Genomic DNA, 20,127 nt, shown 5'->3' with positions numbered 1-20,127 from the left:
CCACTGTATTTGGAAAGAATTGCATTACCTAAACTAAATGACACCCACGGGGACTAATTAAACCAGCCTATAGATGAGGTAGCCACAGTAATAAAAAAAAACTGAAGGGGTATAAAGTTAAGCCAGTTACACTGCAAACTTCTATAAGTGATTCAGTGAGATTCTGATCCCAAGATTAACCTCTCTGTTTAATGATATTCTTTCAGGTGGTCAAGTACCAACCTCCTGGAAACACTCTAAAATAATAGTTATATAGGGTTGCCATATTTTGTATTTTTGGCAAAGTTTTGGGGCATTATTTATTTATTTATTTTGCCAAAGTTGTTGAGTTTTTTCCTCCCTGGATGTTTCAGCGTTTTCCACCCGGATGCTGCTTCCAGGGGCCAAATCCTTTTTAAAAATAAAATAAAATAATATTTATTAATTTTCCAACAGTTTAAACACAACAAAACAGAAAGAAAAGAAAAGAAAAAAGAAAAAAAGAAAAACAATACAGCAATTCTATACAATACAGGTCATTTAAAACACAGAACAATTTCAGTATCTTATCTTTCATTCACTTATTTCCACGACCTCCTCACACCTCCCTTTTTATATTCCACTTCTATTAATTGTTTCAGCAATTCCTTTCCATCTTCCTCTGTTTCTTATCCTATAATTATCTTAACACATTCTAACCTTATTTTCCCCTTTAATACTCTATTAATCTATTTATACTTAATTCCTTATAACATTTCTACTAAAGCCCTATAACTTCATTCCAACATTTTTCTAACATTCATTATTTTTACAATATTTCTATAAATAGTCTTAAACCTTTTCCAGTCTTCTTCCACCGCCTCTTCTCCCTGGTTTCGGATTTCTGCCAGTCATTTCCGCCAATTCCATATAGTCCATCAACTTCATCTGCCATTCTTCTCGAGTAGGTAAATCTTGTGTCTTCCAATACTTCACAATGAGTATTCTTGCTGCTATTGTTGCATACGTAAAAAAAGTTCTATCCTTCTTTAACACCAATTGGCCGACCATGCCCAGGAGAAAGGCCTCTGGTTTCTTCAAAAGGGTATATTTAAATACCTTTTTCATTTCATTGTGAATCATCTCACAAAGTGTCTTGATCCTTGGGCATGTCCACCAAAGGTGAACACTAATCCTCAAATTCATCTGTTTTTCTTTAAATTCAATCATAGCAAGCGTCAACTTATGTTCATCAAATTGCCTCTGTAGGGCTGGGGTTCTCTTTCTCTTTCTCTCCAGTTGTGTTACTTTACATTCAGCCGCAACGGCTTTTTCCCTGACTTCCTCCGCAGTTTGCCGTATCAAAGTAGGTTCCTGTATCAATTTCTGGGTGGTTTCTGTATTGATATTATTTATACTTTCTGTATTTAAGTTAATGTTAGTAATTGAAACATCCATTCTCACATTTATCGCGTCCATTTTCCTGTTAAGCTGTTCCAGTGAATCATTTATCTTATATAGTGCAGCCACTAAAGCCTCTTCTGTCTACATTCCTCTTGGTTTTAAATGTACTGGTACAAAGGCAACACAGAAGGAGCAGGGGGGTCTGATGGTGACCCTCTCCTAGGTTATTGCCAAGTCTTCCCAGACCTTAATGTTTTGTCAGCAGTTGACTGGTCTGTTTTTCCTCTTCCATTTACCATAACACTTAAAAGATTCAAGGTCAGTCCCAGAGTCTCACGGTTTTTTACTGCAGCTGTAAATTCCCCTAGCCCAGCTCCTGTAAAGCAACCAGTTACAAAGGCTTCCACTAGGGGGAAACAGTTTCTATTTGTAATAGTCAATAGTATCCTCTTTTAGACACAATTCAAACAATTCCAAAGTTAGTTTCAATTTTCAGTTACTTTACTCCTTTTTAAAGCAGCCGGAGACAGTAGAAACAATGTATTTCTCTTGTTTAGCTAGCTGTCAACAAACGTTCCAAACGCTGTCAATGAACACTCCAAAAGAGGTCAGTCCTGCTAGCAGCCCGTTTCCAGGGTCAGAGTGGCATTTCAGATCTCCTCGCTCTCTCCCACAGGCATACTCAGTCCACAACTTCCCCCTCTCCTCTCCTGCCTCCAAGAGGGGGTTTAATATTCTTTGCTGATGGAAATTTTGTCTTTTACAAAAGGCTTTCCAGGACTCCAGCTTGCAACTTCATTGCCTCAGTCTATTCCAGGGGCCAAATCCTGGCTATGTCCAGGAAATTCAGGACATATGCCAGCCCTAGATTATACCTAAGCCAGGGAAAAATCAAGAAGCTAAAATCTTTACTGCAAGCCTCAACACGTTTATTTGATTATGGATCAAGCTGGGTCCATACCCCAGAGACAGATCTGTGACCCAATTTTCCGTCTACGAAATGTTAACGATCCAAGCAAAAGCAAAAATTTACCACTAGCAGTCATATCAATAGATGCATATAAATTCTCTGATTGAGTCAACTGGCAATTCCTAGAAGGGTTGTTGCCAAAAATGAATATGGGGCTATATTTTATGAATTCTGTCATGAGACTATACAAAAACTCATACGCTCAGGTTAGGGTAACTGGTATAGACTCTGAAGCCTTCTCCACTGCAAGAGGGGTGCGGCAGGGATGCCCTCTGTCACCCCTCTTGTTTGCCGTCTCAATTGAACCACTGGACCTCTCCATTAGAAACAATTTGGAGATAAAAGGAGTAGAATTTTTTTATTAAAAAGTGCATAAAATAAGCCTTTTTGCAGATGATATAGCAAAAATAATGTTTTCTAACCCAAAAGATGCAATGCCTGTATTAATGAAAGAACTAGGCAAATATGGTGAAGTGGCTGGATTAAAAATCAACAAATCCAAATCAGAACTAATGTATATAGGCATTCCTTCACCATTCAAAATCAGACAGGTTTTAAAACCTGCCACAAGGTAATAAAATATTTGGGAGTGCAGATAACTAAAAATCAGCTCTAAGGAAAGCAAACTTCACACCAGTATTCCTACAGGTATGAGAAAGTCCCCTGCACTAGCACTACTTGGGCTTAGGATCCTGCCTGCTCCTGATTATTCCAAAGATGACCTCTTAGCCTTTCTATTGTCAGCTGCTCATATGGAGACAGCCAGATGTTGGAAAACTGGTGTTTGTCTAACAAGAGTACAGTCAATAGCACTGGCTGAGAAACTAACATGCCAGGTGAGAGCAGCAGACGGCAAACACAATCCATATTCCTCTTATATGGCAAATGTTTATTGAATAAATAAATTCTTCAGGCAGTGGCAGGAATCCACCCAGCACTCATGGGAAAATGTGGCGTGATCTCTTAGAGTAATCAAATGAAACTTTAACACATGGCATGACAGAAGTCTGTAATTTCATCAGGACAAGTACCGGTAATTTGTTGTTTACTGTTGTAACAATTGTTTTCTCGAAATTTATCTTCTGTACCATGAAAATAAATAAAAACTGTATTTTTAGCAGTAGCAGCAGCAGCAGCAGCAGCAGCAGCAGCAGCAATAGTCTCCCACTGAGCAGAGCAGGGATCCACACATGCAGTCCTCTCCATCACCTGGAGTCTTCCCACTTCAGAGTTCCGCTCTACAGTGGTGCCCCGGAAGACGAATGCCTCGCAAGACGAAAAACTCACTAGACGAAAGGGTTTTTCGGTTTTGCGTTGCTTTGCTAGACGAATTTCCCTATGGGCTTGCTTCGCAAGACGAAAAACATCACAAGACGAAAAGACTCACGGAACGAATTCTTTTCGTCTTGCGAGGCACCACTGTACTTACTTGTCCCAAAGTTTTGTTAGCTTATAATACAGAAAGGCTACAAGAGTTCAGCTGATTAGAACAGGCTCATGCATTGGGGTGGGGGGGGGGCTATAACCTGCCATTTATGCCGGATTGACTCTCTTTTACAAAAATAGGCACAGCAGTACAAAGAATTTAGTGAATTGCCTCTTTTGTACGCAACTGTCATCAGCTGCATTTCCAACATCAACGTAATCCTTTCATGTGTTAATGCTTAACATTCCATCTGGTTAAAACCAAATATCACTAAGGTAATATCAGTTTAGCCCAGTCTTTGACTACTGTTTTTGTGCCAAGATTACATGGTTTAACCTCTCAGCCAGCAGGGCCCAAATTGAACACTTTGTTCACATGGTTATAAAGGAGCCCTGAGTATTATTATGCAATTTCTTAACACTTGTTAAAGCTTTTTCTTGTAGCAGCAATGTAAAGCAAATATTGTGTGTGACAACGAAGTAGGTTTTGAAGGAAATGAGCTTATTAAAAATACACCTTGCCTTAAATTCATGTAGTCATTCTGACATGGAGAAATGCTGATATGAACAGACTTTAGTACTGTAAATAAATAAAGAGGTTGTGCAATTGCTAATCTAGCTTGCAACAGCCCAAACATGCTAAAATGCAGCCGGCTGGCCCACAAGCTGGATGCATAGCTAAGCAACCATGTCATCTATTCACCACACGCCAAACTGCACTGTGGGGGCTCACCAAACAGCTTGGAACCCGAGAACGAATCACAAGCAAGGCAATTTTGGGAGACAGGCTCTGCATCCAACTGGGCGGCTGTGTGCTGCTTTTGGCGTTCATGAGCAGGTCAAGAACTGAATCGGATCTAAGGGCCAGCTAGGAATGCAGCAGAAATATTCTGATGCAGATCACCTCCGGCTTCTTTGGGGAGATGGTCATCCGCGTCTTCTGAAGCCAAACTGTCAGCCCACAGAGGCAGGTTGCTGAAGCCAAAACAAGAGTTTGCCTCTTCCTAAAATAAGTTTTGATGTGTTTGTTACATGGATTTCTGGGAATGATGTTGCTAATGCAGGGATTAAATTATTTGGGCTGCAAGCAGCAACTCAAAGCAAGGAGTCTCCGGCACTGACAGCAGAAGCTTGGAAGCGACATCATTCATCTCCAAGGCTGCCCAAGAACCATTCTGCCAGGTGTGGGCAGGGCCCCTTCTGTCACAACCGCCTTATCAAAGAAGTCAGGAAGTTGAACTAATTACATTAAGAGATATAAAAATGATGAATGGCAGAGTTTTAGCTATCTTCAAAATAAGGGCTTACTAAAGGCTCTTTTTTTGCAAGTGCTGTGTGGAAGTATCAGAATTTAGTTCTTGAGCTAAATGCTTTCACAAAAACATTTACAGCTTTCATATCACTGCATGTTAGCCTGGAAGCAGAACAAATCCCACATATAAATCTGCCACCTGAAGTGATCTCCATAACACTTTCCCAACTGTCAAGCTGTTATTAGCCAACGGCATATATCCTGTTCTTCCAATTCCCGAACCTGTTTCTCTTACCCATCCTTGCATGGGAACATTTTGTTCCTCCACTGAAACTAGCTTATACATCAATGCAAACAAAGATGTGATAAATTCATCAGAATCCACAAACCAACTGTGTGAGCTCCCAAAAATGCAAAATGGCAGATTTCACAGCAAGCAAGCAGGTATCTTACACTGCTTTCAGTCAAATCACTGAATTGATTTGTCCCAGCTTGGAAAACTCACATTGGACTAATCTGGAATACCTTCGATTACATGTGTGAAGAATATTGCAAAGAAAAAGAAAAAGAAAAGAAAAGAAAAGAAAAGAAAAGAAAAGAAAAGAAAAGAAAAGAAAAAGGCGATTATAATTCCAAATAAACTTTTGGTTGGTTTTGTTCTCAACCAAAGGGTGTATATATCCTTACAACATACCAACATGCCCCCCACATCCCATGTAATGCAGACTCTGGTTCTACTTGCTTCCAGTCCGGATAATGGCTTTTATATCTCCTATATACGAGTTAACGGCCCTGACAAGAGTTAAAACACCTCAATCCTGTTGTACTCCTATTTTTTGTTGAAATGCCTGAACTCTGATCAGTTCTGAGTATTTTCCCCAGTAACTCCCTTTATTTGCCTCTGGGAAGTACTGGACAGTTGCTACGACCCAAACTTGTGCATTTTTACTCTGCAGTTCCACTCTGTTCAGTGGACTTGTTTTCAAATCAGGCTGCGATCCTACACCTCATGGGTGGCTAACGTTTTATGGTCCGAGGGCTGCTGCATGCCAGTAGTGGCTGTGACCACCTCACACTCTCTCATGCACTCTCATGCGCACACACACACACAGCCCCCTCTCCTCAGCCAACCTCTGCAGTTCAGAGCAGGGGCGCATTGCCCCATCTCCACTCTTCAAATGATCCAAGTGAGGGGTGAGGAAGGGGTGACTGGCATCCCAATCAGGGCACTGAGCTTTATCGCCCCAGGGCTGTGGTGTGTGAACTTTATTTTTGTTTCTGCCACTGCCACCAAAATTGGGGTGGGAGTGTTGTCTTGGAAGGCCAGAAAAAAATGCTGGTATGTGTGGATCAGGACCCCAAACTGGAGGCTCGCCACTCCTGCTATACCCACCTAAGAGGGCAAGATCACTTACTTGAAATCTTAGTATCACTGCAGGTATAGATGCCTTGTCGCTAAGCAGACTTACATAATTCTACTGTATAAATAGGAATACGGACAAAGTTTTGAATCATAAGAAAAAGAACACTTAAAAAAAGGATAGGTGACATGTCCCTCACAAACAAATGCAGCATTTTTAAACGATGCCAAAATCAAAATGAGGAATTTGGAAAGTATGTGGTAATCTTCAGGCAGTTGTTCTGGTTATTTTTTTAAGAGAAACCCTTTTAATATTTGCTTCAAGGCAGATGTATCTTGTTACAACAACTTAAAGGTCTTGGCTGCAAGGTCTCATCTCACAACCAGATGGTCCTCCTCTGATCACTGAAGATTAGAAGATTTAGGAGAGAAGTAAGTATGTCACCCTTTATACAACTAATTCAGAAAAAGAATTTGTCTGAAAATAACTTCAGAAAGCATTTTTAAGTCAAAATAAATCTTCCTAATCTTTATGAGAGAAATCAAGACAGCCTGTACAGACTCAGACTTAGGAGATAAGGATTCAAATTAAGTTCAGGCATCAACTCTAGCAAATCATTGTATTACAGCCGCCGTTTCTTATCATTAAAACTATGCTACCATTTTAAAAGTTTGCAAGGACCAGTAAGGAAAAGCCACTGTACAATCTGGACAGCAACTTCTGGACAGGGTGAGCTATAAATTCAAACGTATTCCAAAAATTATATTTACAAATGCACATATTCAGAAGGAATGACATTGGTGCAACAACAACCACCTAAAGCAAGTTCTTTGGCCCTCAAGCAGAATGCAGAGTTGAAGGTCTAGATTCCAGTTCTAAGAGTGCCCAAAGAACATGCAGTTAAATGCACCAGAAAGAAAAAGTCAGTCCTGACGTATATATATATATATATTGGCTTCCTTATTTCCCCCCCCCTGAAGATCTCTGAATGCCTAAACGATGGTCAAGAATTGGCCACAAACCATGTTTTGACCTTCCTTGTCATGACTTGTAGTGTTATGTCATGACCTTAGAAGCCATGATTGAACCAGGGTGGATAAAAATCAATGATTTTTAAATATATATATATTTTTTAAAAATCTTTTTTTAAAAAAATTAAATCAGATTTTTTAAAAAATAAAATGCTTTTGGAGGAAAAATCTTTCTAAAGATAGTTTTCCATTTCAGTTACATTATAGTCCAAAGGCTATTCATCAGGAAATAAGGATTTGTTTTTAATTATGTAGCATGAGGCTTTATATGCAATGTTTAGATTTTTTGGTAAACGAATTCCATTAATCCATTCACAATGTCATGCTCTTCCAGAGGTTTCTGTAAGATTATTTGGGGCAGTTTTTCTAATGAGAAGATATTATCACAGATACTTGTTTTTGCAGTTCTCAAACGTGTGAATTTGTGTCTGCAGAGATAACATGCCTTTTCTTCACAGGAAAAATGTTATAAAACAGTGTTTTTTGTGGGGGGGGGTTGGTAGGGAAAATACTCATGTACTTACAAACCCCCACAAAATTCATTGCTGTTAAATATTTTGGTTACATTCAAAGCTACTATCTCCACTTCACTGCTCAACATACAAATCAGTGTTATACTAACTTCTGACAGCAAAATGCAGAGTATAGAATGAAAGAATCTTTATTTATCCTGGCACAAACACAGAACATAAGCGCAAGGACTGGATAAACAGATAGCCAAGGTTATGTATATGCCACAAGTCATTTTTCAAGTGACATAATGGTGAAGAAACCCAATTAATTATTTGGGGGGGCAGTGTATTTCATTATTTTATTTTAATTATTTCTAGGTGAATTTATATCTATGGCTGGAGGCAGAAATGCTTCTCAGTCCCAGTTTCTGGAAACTGCAGGAGAACAGAGCATTCTTGCACTTGGGTTTTGTGCACTGGCTTCCAACAGGCTGGCGAGTGTTATGGCAAGATGCTCGACTAGATGGGTTGCCGGCCTGATCCTTATGCTCTTATGTGATTTTAAGTTGTCATAAGCTGCCTTGAGTGATACACAGCCACTAAAAGGGTATGACAGAAATGTATATATAAATAAGTAAAAAGCAAACAAACACTGCATATAACTGGAGGAGTTGGAGAAAGCTGGTAACAGTATTTGTAATCTGGAGCTCAGAGCCCAGTGGTCACACACCCTTTCTTGCTGCAATGCCTCAAAATTAGGCAAAAAACATATCACCGCCAGCAGCATCACCTATGTGGTAACTGCTTGCCTCCCAAACACCAGCAATTGTGCCAGCCAGGGGTGGCAAACTCAGGGATCAAAAACATCGCAATAAGCAGAGTGGACTACAAATAATTTGCTCAAGTTCACAGGACTACAAAGTAGAAACTTTATACAGCGGTACCTCGGGTTAAGAACTTAATTTGTTCCAGAAGTCCATTCTTAACCTGAAACTCTTCTTAACCTGAAGCACCACTTTAGCTAATGGGGCCTCCTCCTGCCGCCGCGACGCCAGAGAACGATTTCTGTTCTCATCTGAAGCAAAGTTCTTAACCTGAAGCACTGTTTCTGGGTTAGTGGAGTCTGTAACCTGAAGCCTCTGTAACCTGAAGTGTATGTAACCCGAGATACCACTGTATAGCCTGCCACAAAAATACAAAGATGTGGAATGATGCTACAACTGGGCCAGGGCAATATATTTCCCAGAACCAGTATGGGGGGAGACTGCGATGGCAGCTTCACTCACCGGTACATCTCTGGTGAAACAATCCCTGCTTGAGTCCCTCTGTCTCCAGCGCCCAGCGCACTGAAGGACAAACAAACTAGCCAGGAGCTGGAGGCAGAGGGACTCAAGCAGGGACGGTTTCACCAGCGGTATATCACACTCTGCCCTGGCTGTGTCAGGGTGCTGTCAGCAGCTCCCGGCTGGTTGTCCAGGAAAGTAGAAAGACAAGGTAAAGTTTCTTACAGTTCTTTTTTATTTCAATCTTTACAGAGAGAGGCTATAGAACCCAGCCTCTTGGACAGGGGCCTTGTCCCGAGTGAATCTCCACCCCCTTCTCTCCCACTTCCTCATTCGTCATTCTCATCATCTCCTCTACAGATGCTGCCCTGTCTTTGAGCTCTTTGCTCTCCTACTTTTAAGACTCGCCAGGTTCTGGGAGATGGAGGGTCTGGAATGCTTTCTAGTGACAACATGTCAGCCAGATGCTGCTCCGACTCTGCCTGCTCCTCCTCTCCCATTACAGTGGTACCTTGGTCCTCGAACAGCTTAATCGTCAAACAACTTGGAACCCAAATGCCGCAAACCCGGAGGTAAGTGTTCCAGTTTGCAAGCTTTGCAGGCGGTTGTAACTGCCAGGGCAAGGGTAAAACAGCCCCACTCCCCCACCCTGCACACGCCACCAGAGAATTCAAAGCTTCCCCTCGTCGCCCTTTCGGGCGCCCTCTGCCCTGCTTGCCGTATCCTGTCAGGGCAAGGGAAGGATGCCCAGCGGTGTCTTGTCCCAGGCCAACACCAGTGCTGAGTGTAATCTAAACTGTCTTCCTCTTCCTCCTCCTGAGGAGGCAGTCTCCAACATTCCTCCTGACAGGCAGAGGGAGAAACAAGCAGTTTTTCAGAGCCCCCGACCCTCCACCGGCTCCGACAAGCCAGCGGCTTCATTAAACTAGTCCCCCTTCCCAGCTGAGAGAGCCCCAAACCCACTCCTGCTTGCACAGGAGTAGGAGTGGGATTGGGGTTGCAGCCTTGCTTGGAGCCCACCCTCTCGGTAGAAGGCAGCCAGGTGGTCTAGCGCTCACTAGCAGCCTCCAGCAGCCCCTCTCTACAAGGTGGGCAGCGTCTTTCCTCCTGGGGTGAATGAACCCCCCTCCCCAGGAAAGAGGCAGCACACCCACACAGGCGAAGGCGAAGGCAGTCAAATGCACAGAGCCTGTCAGGCTCTGTGTGCTTGGAAACTGCCGCCTGGTCCGTCATCGGGGAGTGGGAGGCGAGTGGACAAGGTAGCCCGCCCACCCCCCACATCAGCGAAGGCGGAGGGAGTCTGGCCAAGGAGCCCCAAGGGAAATCAGGGCTGGCTCCGTTGGGGACAGGAGCTCTCCCGCCTCTAGTGGCGCCTGGCCAAAGAGCCCTGAGTCTCCTTCTGGTCATCCACAAGCCCTAAGGCCGACTGAGGCACCTGCCTTGGGCAGTGGAATCCAAGGGGCACCCCTGAGGGCATGCACCCCTCTCACCAGATCCTGCTGGAACCCAGAAGGCATGGCTGGTTCCCCCTAGAAAGCCTTCTCCAACCCCCAATTGTTCCTATTGTTGGACAACAGAAGCTCTTCAAGAGTCTTGGCAGCACTGACAGAGAGAACATTAATTTGGCAGAAGCTGGAGGTCCCTTGAAAAGATGGAAAAGAAGCATAACAATGACCTACGTCTTAAGTGGTAGAGTGACTGTTCTGTTCTTTCTAAGAAAACAATGATATGCCATGGGTTGGTAACTACATCATCTGCAAGGGATTACTAGTCTATTGATTCAAAATATTATTTCATCAGTGCACGGGGCTGGAGAACGTCATCCTCTAACCTTGGGCAAGGTTCCATACAGAAAGGTGTTGAAGTCAAAGTATAGTTTCCGTATTACATTCCAAAACATACACAGTAAAAGCCTTCAGTGTGAATCTACAATTATTTAGATCACCTTGTTGCATGAGTCATGTGCAGCAAAGCCATTAAAAATAAGATATACACTGTCAAAATCTTGCCAAAAAAATAGTAAACTGAGTCCGTATGCTACATGAAAATACACCATCAAAATATTAGGTAACAATTAAAGCTAAGCCAAATGACGGCTTAGTCAATGCAAATGAATGGGTTTCCAGAGAGGAAATTTCCTCCTCTCTGGCTCTCTTGCTACAGCACTGCACTGAACTCAGCTGCTGTTTAGCTTAATGTGTCATCTGAGCCCAGCCTTGTGTTGTGCTGTCCCCCAAACAAACCACAGGACAAACCTTGGTGACACCTTGTGGTTTGTCTGGAAGAAAGCTAAACCATGAGGCTGAGCTTAGACAATATGCTAAGCCAAACTGTGACCCCGCACAGCAGCAGCAGGACCAGGAAGGAGCAAAGAGCCCACAGCCTTCCTTCTGGTAGCCTACGGCATATATGCTCATTGTGGAGTGACTTAACATTACATGAATTCCAGTAAGAAACAGAAAAAGGAAAAAATGTTAACTTTCCCCTTGGAAGTTGTTCATTTATATGTTGCTTTCTTACCTGCCGGGATCTGATAGCATTAAAACTGACCAGTTAAAAAAACAACACAAACATATGGCTCAAATGCCAACCCCATTATAACAAGCATTATCCCTTAAGAATATTGATCAGAGAATGAGATACCTTGCTTTTTACTTAATTTTATATTATACCAAGTGGCTTTGTTACAAATAACAAAATTTTGTCTGATTCTCACCCAAGGATTTGAGAACTACAGATATTGTACAGATATTAATAATTATATGAAAGCAAAATAGTTAACAGCGGTCATTGGTAACAAGGCAACGCTGCGAAATAACCCAAAACATCCTGGCACTGGTTGCCTAATCAACACATGCAATAAAAATCTGTAATCTCATTTCAAACCAGAAGAGGCAACACTGAATTTCACCCTGGACTCTCTCTAGGCGGCTCCTGTTGCGCTGCCTTCTTGTTAAGGGTTCCACAGAGAAGTGTCCTTATAAGGCCGCCATACACCCCCTCTTAAAAGGGAAGGGAATCCAGCGTCAGAATTTTGTTTCTTGCCACAACTATAAGCTTAAGATAACCTTGTTAGTAAGGGAGAGACATTTTGGCACCTGAGGCAAGCCACAAAATGGCACCAACACCCGTCAGGGAAGAAGCGGGGAATGGAGATCTACATCGGGAACAAGGCAGGAATGAAACCAACCTAACCTGATGGTTGAAATGGGGATCAAAGGCTGTTGGGCGGAAGGAAGGATCTGCTCGGGGGGGGGGGGTGCAGAGCCCAGCAGACCCCAGAGAGCAGCCCGGCCCGCCACTTCCTTCCTGGGGGTGGGAGGAGACCAGCAGCACCTCCTATTCACCCAGAACAGAAGCCGCATTGGCAGGGCTGCGGAGGCCCCTTCCTCCGAGAAGCGTGCCCCAGGCCCCTGCTTTTCTCAGGGCAGTGGCAGCAGCAACAGCCAATGCATTCCTTGGAAGCTGGATCTGCTGCTCCTGTGGATCCTGCCACCCGAGGCAGTTTCTTCACCTTGCAAGCCCTGAGGTTAGTCAGCCAATAATGTTCCTGCAAGTAACAGAACACTTTTGGGGCAGAAACACCCCTTTTTCTTCACTCTGACTGCCAGAGCAAGCAACCATCCCAATGCCGTTGGCGCCTCAGTGAAAACACTCAGCCAAAGTCAGCTAATTATGAGATATTAAATGAAAACAGGTACTGACCAAATATATAAAAACTAAGAAAGTTGTCCGTAGGAAAATACCATGATCCATAGTTGGACAAACTATGTATTAGAATCAACCAAAGTAATTGCAAAATAGTTAGCAAGTTTTCAGGTCCCAAACTGTGTTTCAGTGGCAGGGCACTTACATCCCATGCTTGTATTCAGTAAACTGCATTATATATTTAGCAAATTCTAAAGGACTCACTTCACACATAAAAAATTAGGGCAGCAAAAAACTAGGAAGCACCTGTCACCAAATTTAAAAGGTACAAAATAAGATCCTGCTTACAAAGCACCTCCTAAGGATTTTAACATACTCAGCAGAAGCCTTTTAGGATGAAAACAGAGGAAGGAACAAGTATGGCAAAAATAAGGATAAACGTTTGTTAACAAGATCCTGAAAATTCAGCCAACTTTGCCAACTTTCACACACCTCGAATAGCCCTCTTACAAAGGCCACCTGTCAACACCCTGAGGGAGAGAAAATGAAAGTAACTTGCTTTCTATTTGCACACCTAAGTCCTGGAAGCTGAAGGGCAACTTCCTGAATCATGCAAACATTCCACACACTGCAAATAGCAACAAAAACCATGACAGATGAGCAAGTTTCTGCAGCCTGACAGTGCCTCCTGAGTTTCGCTGACTCCCGGAAAGCTGCCTTGCCTCATTTTAGCATATATATTTTTTATTTTAAGAGGAAGCAGTTGCAACGTTTATTCATATCTGAAATGCAAAAGGTTCACTGAACTCTGAGGGCAAAGTTCATGGTTTGTAAACATGTTACAGAAAATACTTCCAACATGTTGAACGCACTTATACATATGTAGCACTGGAAATTGTACTGAATGGGTTTTTAAAGAACTAAAGCTGCAAACTAACTAATTTGGTTAGGAGGCAAAATTTTAATTAGTAGGGCTGCAGTAAAATGCATTTTTTATTTTTGAAGCTACTTTGGTGCTGATGCTACTGTAATAGGGAATTAAAAAAGGAAGCATTCTACATCATTTATTGCAAATGGTGAGATTTAACATTACTGTTAGCTTTGCACTTCCTTCAAAATCTAAGAAGCAGTAGTGAGGTATGAATATGCATATGTAAATTTAAACAAACTAATTGATTAAATGGTAAAATGAGCAACCTAAATGTCTTTAACTGATGGTACAGCCTTGATTTTAACTCCTTGAAAATGCTGATTCAAGGTTCCGACATGAACAATGTTTCATTATGATGTCATCTTCCCATTACAACATAAAACTATCCAGAGTCTCGGGAAATGCCATTATGATTTAAAAAAGCAGTCGTTCTCTGAAATGCACTTTGCTGTTCTGAGACGAGAGAAGCAGTATCATGAAATCTGAACAATAAAAGGGTCCTTTACTTATTTAAACCTGACAGTACACTCTAGAAGGTCCATGAAGCTAGTCTAATGCTAACCTAATGTTGCAATTTGCAGGCTATTGGTATGCTTAAAAGCAGGCAGGCAGTGTCAGGACTGCAGCCAAAGAGCAACAGAATTTAAATTAAATTCTCTGGTGCTATAAGGAGTAGGGCAAATGAGTTTAAAATAAACTACTACCCTGGACTGAAAAGTTCATCATCTACATGAAACAGTGGTTCCGCTCCGTCCTCCTGGGCCGTGTCCAGAAAGTGGTGGTGGGGGATGAGTGTTCAGACCCCTGGGCTCTCACTTGTGGGGTGCCTCAGGGTTCCGTCCTCTCCCCCATGCTTTTTAACATCTATATGAAGCCACTGGGAGAGATCATCGGGGGTCTGGGCTGGGTGTTCATCAGTACGCAGATGATACCCAGCTCTACCTCTCTTTTAAATCAGAACCAGTGAAGGCGGTGAAGGTCCTGTGTGAGTGTCTGGAGGCAGTTGGATGATGGATGGCGGCTAACAGATTGAGGCTGAATCCTGACAAGACAGAAGTATTGTTTTGGGGGGGCAGGGGGGCAGGTGTGGAGGACTCCCTGGTCCTGAATGGGGTAACTATGCCCCTGAAGGACCAAGTGCACAGCCTGGGAGTCATTCTGGACTCACAGCTGACCATGGAGGCGCAGGTCAATTCTGTGTCCAGGGCAGCTGTCTACCAGCTACATCTGCTACTCAGACTGAGACTCTACCTGCCCACGGACTGTCTCACCAGAGTGGTGCATGCTCTGGTTATCTCCCGCTTGGACTACTGCAATGCACTCTCCATGGGGATACCTTTGAAGGTGACCCGGAAACCACAACTAATCCAGAATGCAGCAGCTAGACTGGTGACTGGGAGCAGCCACCAGGACCTTATAATACCAGTCCTAAAGGATCTTCACTGGCTCCCAGTACATTTCTGAGCACAATTCAATGTGTTGGTACTGACCTTTAAAGCCTTCAATGGCCTTGGCCCAGTATATACCCCCATCGCTCAGCCCAGACACTGAGGTCCAGCTCTGAGGGTCTTCTGGCGGTTCCCTCACTGGGAGAAGTGAAGTTACAGGGAACCAAGCAGAGGGCCTTCTCGGCAGTGGCACCCTTCTTTGCAATGCCCTCCCATCAGATGTCGAAGAATAAAGAACTACACAACTTTTAGAAGACATTTGAAGGCAACCCTGTATTGGGAAGTTATTAATGTGCAACGTTTACTTTTATATGCACTGCAAGCCACCCATAGTGTTGAGGAAACCCAGCCAGATAGACAGGGTGACAAAACAACAACAACAGCAACAGCAACAACAACAACAACAACAACAACAACAACAACAACAACAACAACACAAAGTACAGATGTTGGGGGGAACTTCTATCTGAGAGCCTGAAGAGGAATTCAGTCAGAGTTTACATCACTCGGCAAGATGGACAAACAGTCTAATCTGGTAAAGGCAGCAGCTTCCCAGGCCTGAAAGGAGAAAGGCATCTTCACCAAAGCAGCAAATGGATCCAGTGGGTTACTAGCCTTAATGGAGAACCACTTTGCTCACTTCATGCAATCCAAACATCATAGGAATAAGCATATTTTCTAAGTAACATATTTGCCTAATTGACCGCAACTGTGAAAAATGGTGAAGCGTTATTTTTTGTAGATTTGGTGGATAACGTTGTTTGAGGAGGGGAAAGCCCCAGCCTTATTTTTAAAATTAGCTTTAGGGTGGATTAGCACAGCTTGTGACCTACATGTCAAATGCAGCCCTCAAGACACGCACTGTGGCCTGCCAGGAGCTTCTCCCGCCAGGCCTTTCAAACTATTCAGTTCCAGCTCAGTAATGAGGCTGAAAGGCAACACACACATTCAAAACTTTCCCTTTGGCAGCTCAGGTACTCAAGGAGATGAAGCATTTAATTCTACTGTCAGACACAATCCAATTTTGTTCATGCGAGAGTTTCCACTAGACCAAATTGATTTGGTATACTCAAAAGTTTGATAAGGTGCACAGAGCTCTACAGAAAAGAAGTATTATGTGGTAATGGGCATTTCAGAGCCACTGAAAGAAAAGCTTGCTACCCTCAACACTATAGCTGCTCCAATAAAGAGTATCCTGAGAACCTGGTTCAAATTTCACCTCGTCTTTGAACTCACTAAGTAACTTGAAGCAAACCCTCTTTGAAGCCCTCAGTCCACACATAACCCTGTAATCAGTGTTAGAAACTCAGATATATAAGCTAGGTGCCAAATGGCTCCTTAAACCAGGGTTACAGTTGCCAAAACAGAATGCCTAGTTGCCATTTTGGGGCCAGATGGCTCAAAAGTCATATTTTTCAATACGACTTTTTGGTGCTGTGATTCCTTCTGATTGTGCAGATAAAATATCACAGCAGAATTCTACAGGATGTGTTGCTAGTGTTTGAAAATAGTCACGATCCAATAATCCCCAGGCAGGCAGATGGCGGAGACATCAGGTGCCATCCTAGGGCCCAGGAATCTTCACTCAGTCACAAGGGCCAAGAGTCAGGTGAAAAAATGCACCTAGCAAATTTCAAATCATAATTCTTACCTAACGAGGTGGAAGCTGATTCCTTGGGACAACCAGGGCTCACCTTACCAAGTGAAATGCCCATATTTTTATTTTTTTTAAGTCCTCAAATCTCCAAGCCACACTCTTTCCTGTCCCACACCTCATTCCACAATTGATTTCAAGGTAGAGTGTGCCCTGGGTACTTTTCTGTCAATCTCCCATTCTATGGCTAATGAGCTCTCTGCACCACTCAGTTAATCTCAGTCCAAAACTATTCCCAGACCAGGGGTCATGATCTGCCCATCTGTCTCTAAGCACCAAACCCAAGTTTTATCTTACCAGAAGTACTAGCTATTTGTCCTAGATGTGTAATTTCCCCTCCTCACTGTTGTCACTATTTCAGTCCAGATAATGCAGCTAACAAGAACTAGTCTACTTTTTGGGTAGACCCACGGGCTGTTCTGAGCATGCTCGGAGCTGTTTCTACATCTGCAAACAGCTCAAACTGCTAAGTATAAAATGCCAATGTTCAAATGTCCACTGTTTCTTTGCAAAGAGGAGGACAGGGAGAGTACCAAAAGAGGTGGAAAAGAAGACAACTTTTCTCCCAGCAGAAATGCAATTCTGGCAGCAGGGATGCTTTGTGTGTGCCTCAGACTTGAGGCAAGGGCTGAAGGCTCTTCAGGGCTGGCAACCTCTTCCCAATCCCACTGGGTTCCAACAACTGCACTCACACCTAACCGTACAGAATAGGCACCTGAATCCAGAAGGAAATCCAAAGGGGGGGAATGTGGATAACTGGGATCTGGAAGTCCTTGCAGTGCTTGCAGGTCAACTAAGCAGAGTTCACTGGTTCCATGCCCTTCTTCCCAGGGCTCACCTGACATTCTCCAAACAATAAAGTCTCTACCAGGAACTTCAGTCCTGCAGCAGGAATCCCTGAAGTTCTCCGCTCCAGTTCTTGGTTCCCCTTTTCCAGCTTTCCACCAGCCTGTTTCTCCTCGGCCTGCTCTTTCTGCAAGCCTAGGCCTACCAACTTTATCTTTCCTCCTCCCCACTCTCCCCTCTAGAAAAAGAAAGACCAGCCTCTCCAAAGTCAGGGCTGCTGGGAAATATAGCTCCTATAAACAGTTAACTTATTAAACCTCACAACAATTTCATAATTATCTGTCTATGTATTTCTAATAGTATAACCAAATCAGTAATTTTTGATATACAGTAATTGTAAAAACTACTCTGAAAATTTGTTGTTCCAAAAAATGAAACCATCTGGTTGTAAATATTAAGATTATAACAGAAAGAATGAGTCTTTCTGTAAAAAAAATATGATTTAAATCAAGTCTTACTGACTAGCGATTTGAACTGTGATTTAAATCGATTTGATTTAAATCAAATCCACCCTGGTGCTATTTGTAAAACAGCAATGCTTAAATGTCCACTTAAGTATCTATGCAAGGGAGGAAGATGGGGAGAAAACCAAAAGTTGGCCACCACCCCACCATGACCTCTCAGTAGACCCACCAGGTTCCAGAGGACACTGACTGACCACTTCTTATAGAGTTAGTGCAAGGATTACAGGATGGTGTACTGAAGTTCTAGGCATTATTACCATGTTTTCCAGGACCAGTCTAGAATAGAGAAGCAGTTTGAAGAGCCAGCATTTTCATTCATGAGCTACACTCAAGTATTAACTGCCAGTGATGAGCGATTCCTAACAATTGTTTAAAATGAAATTATTTCAGACTTACACTAATTGTTCTAAAAAAAAGAAAGAAGACATTGTCAGATGGGTTTTAAAAAGAATTAAAGGAAGCTCATGGAAAAGGAGTGCATCAATAGCTATTATTATGACACCTAAATGAAATCTCCGTATTTGGAGGCAGTACACCTCTGAATAGTGCAAGCTCAGGGCTAGCCACAATTATGAGTTAGAATCATAGAATTGTAGCGTTGGAAGGGACCCCAAGGATCATCTAGTCCAACCCTCTGCAAGGCAGGAATCTCAACTAAAGCACCCACAACAGGTGACCATCCAGCCTCTGCTTACAAACCTCCAGTGAAGAAAAGTCCACAACCTCCAGGGAGACTGTTCCACTGTCTAACTGCTCTTTCAGTAGCAAAATAGCAAGATGGTGTTTGGATGCATTTCAAAAATCATACTATATAATTAATTCATTAACAGAAATGTGGGTTTTAAGAATATGTGGACATAGCTATATAAAGAAATCATAACAATGAAGCAGAAGAGCGAGCTTGTGTAGTGCCAGTCTATATGACTTTTTAAAAATAGGATTTCTTTGTGGTTAGCTGCTCTTCATCAAAAGATTCACATGAAGCTCCTCAAATGCTGTGAGGATGCAGTGCATTGGGGGACGACATCCGAGGCGCAGCTGCCACTGACCCACCTTTATTCTGTCCCTCAAAGATTCCTGGTTCCTGCAATGCTGGGGGTAGGACCCTTCCCAACTCTACAATTCTGAATCCTGCCTTTATCATCAGTTGCCTCCTCACACCTTCACTTCCTTACTTACTTTCTGCTGCATTCAGCTTTAGTCCAGTGCAGTGGCTACATTAGTTTTTTTTTGCGCGGGGGGGGGAGGAATCCCTTCACAGAATTAACAGGCAGACACCAAAAATTCCTCCCTCCTCCTGCTTCTGCTGTGTTAGTTGCTAGGTATGAACATTTCTCTTGAGCTGAAGGTGGGAAGTGCTGTCATGACTGCTGATGTCACAAAGGCTTTCCTCCTGAAACTAAGGGAAACAATTGTGGGTTTGGGAGTAAGATGATTCAACAAATTCCCTGAGTATTTTTTCAGACTTGGAGTGCAATACTCATCGGAGTTTGCGGGTCTCTCTCATAGCAAGAGGAAGGGGCAGATTTGCAGTTTTAATTTGAGAGATAGAGAGCGGCAAGCTTTTAGCTGGCCCAGACACTGAGGCAGAGAGAAGGATTGTGTTCCAAGCGCTCCTCTCACTTCTCACTACTCTCTAAAACAGTTCATAGTGAATCACATGGGATCAGGTCAACGGGAACTAATGGCTACATTTACACCCTCCTCGCCATAGGCAATCGCTCCACAGCAACAGATGAACGGACATTCGTGTCAGAATCTGTGTCGTTCAGCGTGGAAGACCCTGAGGAGTTCTAGCTTCAAGAGGCTAGAGAGTGCATCACTCCATTTAGAAAGAAGAGAGAGCCCTTTTGAGAAAGTGCACTGTAAAGACTTAAAAGCAGAGGAAGAGAGCATGAAAGCATTAGGAGATCAAGACTTGAAAAGCCTGATGAGGAAACTGCCTTTACATTAAAAGGCAAGCACAATTTCTAGTAGCCTTTTGAGGTTATGCACTTCAG

At 42.9% G+C, this 20,127-nt stretch overlaps 1 protein-coding gene and 1 long non-coding RNA gene across 6 annotated transcripts in view; one reads left to right on the top strand and one right to left on the bottom strand.

Moving 5' to 3' along the window:
- LOC309516387 overlaps positions 1–11,577 on the top strand; it is a 28,376-nt gene extending 16,799 nt beyond the window's left edge. The window contains exons 3-5 of the long non-coding RNA XR_014212864.1: positions 6,695–6,801; positions 9,497–9,708; positions 10,630–11,577. This is a non-coding gene — a long non-coding RNA (uncharacterized lncRNA). The remainder of the gene's footprint in view (positions 1–6,694; positions 6,802–9,496; positions 9,709–10,629) is intronic.
- Positions 1–20,127, bottom strand: part of EPB41L4B (erythrocyte membrane protein band 4.1 like 4B) — a 138,453-nt gene that overhangs the window by 114,752 nt on the left and 3,574 nt on the right. The window lies entirely within an intron of this gene.

This window comes from Podarcis vaucheri (genome assembly GCF_965113315.1).
Source record: "Podarcis vaucheri genome assembly, chromosome: 13".
In the NCBI taxonomy this organism is placed as follows: Eukaryota; Metazoa; Chordata; class Lepidosauria; order Squamata; family Lacertidae; genus Podarcis; species Podarcis vaucheri.
Note: the sequence above shows the minus strand (reverse complement) of the source record. Positions and strands in the feature narration are given on the sequence as shown.